Raw genomic sequence first — 6,531 nt, forward strand, 5'->3', positions numbered from 1 at the left:
TTTTTTTTTTTTTTTTTTTTTTTTTTTTTTGTACCAGGGATCAAACTCAGGTCCTTAAGGTGGAGCCACGGAGCTAAATCCCCTGCCCTCCCACTTTTGACAGTATGAGAGTGGCTGACTTCCGGGATGAAAGACCCTGTGGTGTAGAAACTGGATCACCTTATCCGGTGTTTTCTCCTGCTACGGATGCTAGAAGCCCAGTGGTTAGCACTTCCGTGACTAACTGTTAGGTGTAAAAAAAATCATGAGGTTTTATACCCCCCATGAGGTTTGGAAGTGTCATCAGTGATCAAAAGTCTAAGTGGAACTTTTAGATCCATATTTTTAAAGTATTTTATTTGAAAATCACACTTTAAAAGTTTATGAGAATATTCAACACTACAGAGAACTTTTAGGTTGCCACATTGGGAGTTTTATCCAAATGTTTCCAATGCTTCTTTCTTTTCTGAGAGCCTTCTTTGTACTAAGCATGCACTCTACCACTGAGTTGCACCCTGGCCCTTTCCTTCCTTCTTTCTTTCTCTCTCCCTCTCTCTCCCTCTTTCCCTCTCCCTCTCCCTCTCTCCTCTTCTTTCTTTCTTTCTTCCCAGCTGGCTCCTTTTCTGACCTTTCTGTCTGGCTAATGCCCTCCTCTAAAATATTTATCACATGATTGACTTTGGCTGTAGGCATAGTGACAAAGATCTGCTAATAAAAGTAATAACATATTTAAAAATATCTGCTCACTTGCTAAAGTTTGATGCTTATTCTTACCACAACCAGGACAGTGCTGTGATACTAGAACTCTTCATGATTATGAACTATTAGTTACAATCCAGGCTGGTATCACGATAGAAGAAATAATGACCTCAGAAATTTATCTTTGTTTAGTTAAATCCAATTTGCTTCACAAATCCAATCTTTTGAATCATGGAATCACAGTTGATGGAAAAACTGGGCTCACCACTCTAGCCCAACAACAAAATAGTCCTTACCTCCATATCTTGCATTCCATTCCAACTAAAATGCCCCTATTATTCCCTCCTTCTCTTTACTCGGCTGTCATAAAAGGCTTCCAAATATTGTTCCATTCTTTTCATTCTCTTTTGCTGGGCTGAAATTCTTTTTCAGTTGCTCTAGAGCACAACAAATGTTTCTGAAAAAAAAAAACAAAACACTGTCAGAATCATCTGAGAATGTACTGAAAAATCAGATTTGGAGACTCCATCCTGTAGCTACTGAATCAAAAATGTTGTGTTACTAGTAGTAAGTCCTTCAGGTAATTCTGATACACAGGAGTCATCTCAAATGCTACACTATAGAATTATTCCTGATCTCTTTCCCCACTAAAACCTCAGAACACTGTGTATGATCCCTCAGCATTTACCTTCTCTAGTTTGCCTTGCTGTTATGTGCATTCTCATCCCCCACCCCTTATCTTGCTAGATCACCAACACTTTGCAAGAAAGAACTTCACTTAGTAATTTTCAAATAGGAAGCAGGGTTGACTACATTTAAATCAAAGAATCTGTGGGTCTCAAGTTATTAGAGACTAAATAAAGAACTACAGATAGAAAACTTTATTTTTAATATTGATTAAAAAGTTCCATTCTGGAAAATTTAGCAGCAATGTAGATTAACTGATTCAAGTTCTTAACTGAAAGCAGAGTTTCAAGAAATGCAAAGAAGCTGAATCTACATCCTTATAATCATCTCTTCATTTTTTGATCCTGTATTATGAGAAAATTTTTAAATGTAACCCTCTAAATACATAATGATGGATGTGGAATGTAAATAAAATAAATATATAAAGCTGATTGCTCTCTAAAAGGATTTCCTATTGCATCTGTTTACCAAAGGTATATACAAGGTAATTTATGTTTCTGTTGCTTAAATAAGTTTGAACTTGGAAACGAAGTTAGGCTTGACTCATTAAATTTGAAAATCCAATAAAATAACACAATTTCTATTCTTCCTGAGAGCATGAAATGTGTCATATACAAAAAGAGTAACATGAATACTAGCTTTAAAAACATCATTTATTAGTAATAATTGCTTATTAGTACTATCAAGCTATTGTTTTTGTTTTTATTTTTGTACCAGGGATCACACTTGGGCCCTTGTGCTTTTGAGGCAGGCAGCTGAAACACAGAGCCAAATCCCTGGCCCTGGCAATTTTTAAAAAGCAGAAAAAAGGAACTAGTAGCTAGGCTGTCAAGTTATGTGATATATATCAATGAGATCATCATGAACAAAAACCATTTTCTGATTAATTGAATACTGGATATCATCCAACTTATAGTTGGGCAAGAGCTGAGCACAAGCCTTATTTTCAAGGAGAGTACAATTTAGTGTGTCTTTCCAATGACGTCAACTATTGTCATTGGATTTCTCTTCAGCTATAGTTTGCCTCTACAACCTACTTTATTTGGAGGCAACTTTCACTTCTCCACAATTTTAATAAATTGATACAGAGCTTGAACTCATAGGCAACCAAAAGCTACAATACCACCTTGACCTTAGCACGTGTATAAAAAATTGCTGATCTTCCCCCTTTGGCAGAGATTAGTGTGCTGTAGCCATATCAGAAAAGGCAATGGCCTATGAAGCAAATAACAGTTAAAGATGACTTTAAGACCCTCCTGTTTACTTAACTGTTTCACAATCATATTATCTACCTGTTTTCTTCACACACACACACACACACACACACACACACACACACACACGTTAATGATAGAATTCTAAAGAGACAGTTGCCCCTTAGATAAGTCTAAGGAATGCAGCTTCTGAAAGGTGCTTTGTTTCCTGCAAAGGTCCTCAGCCTTGAGGATTACTACTAGAAATATGTGGAAAGAGGCTTCTTGTAGAAATTCTAAAGCACATCTGAAATGCTTTGGAAAACTCCACCTGCTGTGGCTGGATAAGGAGCAAGATGACAGCAGAGATTTCAGAGGTGCCCCATACGTCACAGCATGAATAATCACTGCACAAAATTCCATTCACCTGCTGGTAAAATTACTCTGATTCTATAACTCCATGGTAGGTGGGCTCAGTATTTAAAAAAGAAGATGATCATTATTATGATATTTAAAAAAAGGAATTTTTCTTTGGGGAAGGGTTCTAGAGAAAGTATAAGCATGATTCCAGGAATTAAAGACTATGAAAGCAAGAGGGCATGAACCTTGAAAACATACGGTAAAGGAAGTGAGTCAAGCCTGAACCAAAAGGACAATTACTGTGGGATTTCATTTGGCTGAGGCCTAGAATGAACAAATTCATAAGAGACAAAAAGTGCAGTAGAAGTTACCAGGATCTAAGGAAGGAATAGACTAGGAAATCACTCTTAATGGGTCGAGTTCCTGTTTGTTATGACAGAAGCTAGAAATGGAAAGCACAGCAGTGTAAACACACTGAACACCCCCTAACTGCACACTTTCAAAAGATTAGCCAGGTAAGCATTCTGTCATGTGCATGCTACCCGGCTTTTGAAGAGCATACAGTGAAAACAAACAAAACAGCCAGCAGAGAGACTGTCAAGGAAAATTACTGACGTTGACATGTCACAACCCTGCAGAAGAGAAAAGACTCTTCATAAGCATGAATAGAATCATGTTACCATTGAGGAAAACAGAGGATCAAACAATAAACAGCAAGCCAGCCAGCAGTGAGCAGTGACATTGCTGAGAAGAGAGGCACTAATAAGTAGGAGTGATTATACTATCCTGTCCTTTCACAGTGCTTTTATTGAAGTAAATGTGTTCGGCAGGTTACCATCCTTACCTATGAAGAAGAAAAGCAAGGGAAAGGATGGCCTACTACCAATAAATAGCTGGCTAGAAAGGATAACTGAATCTTTGCCACAAATTTCAGAGACTCAGGTGAACTACAAAGGGTAAAGTTGAATTTAAAGCACAATAGATATGAGAGAAGGCCCAGCCCTTGAGATTCTAAGTTTGCCACTCGAAGATCTTTAAAAACATTTTAAATAATGAGTCTCTAGCAGTGAGAGTGATTAGCGAGTGTATTCCAGGATCACCACAAAGGATCCGATTCTGTTAGGAACTATAAAAAAAAGCCTGAACTACAGCTATTCTTCACAGGTTGCGGCAACAGCATCTGCAGGGACAAGCTACAAATGCACATACCTGGGTCCCACCCACACCTATAAAACCAGACATCCCAGGGGTTCGGAAGGTGTCCCATTTTTAACAAACCTTCTAAGTGACCCTGGTGCTAGCTAAAGTTTTGCGAGCCCGAGGTTTGGTAGAATCAGTGGAGAGGTGGTCAGTAAGGACCGCAGGGGGTTAACCAGACTGCGCTGGCTCTAGAGAACCACACAGACACAGCGCTGGGGAAGAGAGGGACAACCCTGCAGCCCTTCCCACCTGGGAAGATATTATTCTCCTTTTCCAGGAGGGATTCTTCTGTGGCTCAGGGGAACTACTTGTCCTTGCCTGTGTTGGGACGGTAGGGAACTCTGGAGATTAATTCTGCTCAGGGGACAGGGTGGGGACTCTTCTTGCTTTCAGTGAGTGTAGTTTCCCTGCCTTTCCTCGGCGCTTCTTACTGGGACCATAGCTGAAATGTATGATGTTGATTTCTTCAGATCTTTCAGAATTTATCTTCTTATATCACTACTTCCAAGACCTTTTGAGTTAGCCGTATCTGACAGCATTATTCAAGTATTTCTATAAGAAAATGATTAAGTTGGATAGTAATGGAGTTTTGTTAAAAGTGTTTTCTTGCTTGTCTTATTAAAACTATCCTTATTTTTTTCTGTGAAGGAACACCTGGAAACAAGGACCATGTGTAAGCTGGTAATAAAACTCTCTGCCCTATTTATACTATGATTATGAACATCTCTGCACTTTAACATATTACCAAATTTTGCCTTTTTTAAAATTTTGGTACTAGGGATTGAACTCAGAACCTTGTACTTGCCAGTCAGGCATGATGCCACTGAGTTAAATCCTTGGCCCCAAATTTAGCCATTTTCAAAATCCATGTGCATACATTTCTTTTATAATATTGTCATTGTTAATATTATCATGTTTCCTTTATTTAAAAAGCATTAGCAGTTTTCTCTGGCTAATTCCACATCTGTCAGTCCCTCCCTACTCTACCTGCCTGTTTCTTGTCCAGGTAACAGTCAGAAGGCACAAGGTCCAGTGTTTTTATTTCATTCAAGGGCTACTTTCAAAACCATTACTTGCTAACCCTGAACACACACATTCACTCTATACCAGTGCCTGCTAATGCCTAAACTGAATATGACCTACACTGGCCATCTGGCCAAGAACCAGTGATTGTTGAAGTTATTTCTAATGGGAAAGACAGTGAATAAAACTCTAATTAGATTTTTCAGGTTTAGAGTCACTAAAATTTAGAAAGGAGAAAATATTTCTAAACCTTTGATAAAAAAATTTTTTTTGAAGATTGAAACAAATGCTTATGTTTTTTTTCATGCTGGAAGTATTGGCTTTGTCTTTAATATTAAAATAAGCATCATTTTATGTCCTCTGAAAATTCTTTTTTTTTCATTAAATCTATTGGTACAGTTTAGGTATACAATATAATGACATTCATCATTGGGATTTGTACCTTTACATAATCCATCTTGCTTATTTTCTTCCCCATCCCCCTTGCCCTACATTCAACCTGTCCACCCTTCCCTATTTACAAAGATTTTGTTTCCAATTTTGCCTTTTCTCATATTTTTCCTTTCCCTTCTTTCCTTTCCCCTATCCATCCCATTCTACTGCCCCTTTAGACCTTTTCTATTTCACATTATTTCTATACAATTTTGATCCTTATTTACACTTTGAATTTCTCACACAAGAGAAACTATTCAGTATTTACACATGCATGTCCTATTCATTTCACTTATGAGTATGGCCCCTATGTGCATCTACTTAGCTATAAATGTCTCTAGTTCCTCATTCTTTATGGCTGAGTGGTACTCAACTCTATAGAAAAACCACATCTTCCATATCCAGTCTCCAGCTGATGGGCAGATAGGCTGTTTCCAAGTTTTAGCTATTACAAACTGCGCCGCCATGAACATGGGTGTGCATATGTCGCTGTGGTATCTTCTAAAACATTGTTTTTTTTCTTTTTATTGAGTTTATTGGTACAATCTAGGTATACAATACAGTTACACTCATCATTGGGATTCTGTACCTTTACATAATAGGTCTTGATTCTCATTTTTCCCCTTGTCCCTGCCCTCCCTTCACCCCCTCCTCCCCTCCCCATTTACAAACACTTTATTTCCATTTTTTCAGTTTCTCATATTGTTTTTCCTCTCCTGTATGACCTTTCCCCCACCCTTCCCACTGTCCCTACACCTTTAGCCCTTTACTTCCTATTTCACATTATTAATTATCTCATTAGGATCCTGTGTACTATAGTTTTTCACACCAAAGAAACTATTCAGTATTTCATTTAAAGAAATCTCTTTATGAACATTAAAAATAGGGAATCCTAAAATAAAACTAAAAAGGAAAGTAAAAGAGAAAAGGCAATGATGTAACATTAAAATAATCCTTA

The 6,531-nt window shown here is 37.7% G+C and overlaps 1 protein-coding gene and 1 pseudogene across 1 annotated transcript in view; one reads left to right on the forward strand and one right to left on the reverse strand.

The window, feature by feature from the left end:
• Positions 1–6,531, reverse strand: part of LOC104864310 — a 174,964-nt pseudogene that overhangs the window by 56,700 nt on the left and 111,733 nt on the right.
• Slc12a2 (solute carrier family 12 member 2) overlaps positions 1–6,531 on the forward strand; it is a 216,102-nt gene that overhangs the window by 6,850 nt on the left and 202,721 nt on the right. The window lies entirely within an intron of this gene.

Source organism: Fukomys damarensis, unplaced genomic scaffold (genome assembly GCF_012274545.1).
Source record: "Fukomys damarensis isolate Sample0158 unplaced genomic scaffold, DMR_v1.0_HiC HiC_scaffold_3, whole genome shotgun sequence".
Classification (NCBI taxonomy): Eukaryota; Metazoa; Chordata; class Mammalia; order Rodentia; family Bathyergidae; genus Fukomys; species Fukomys damarensis.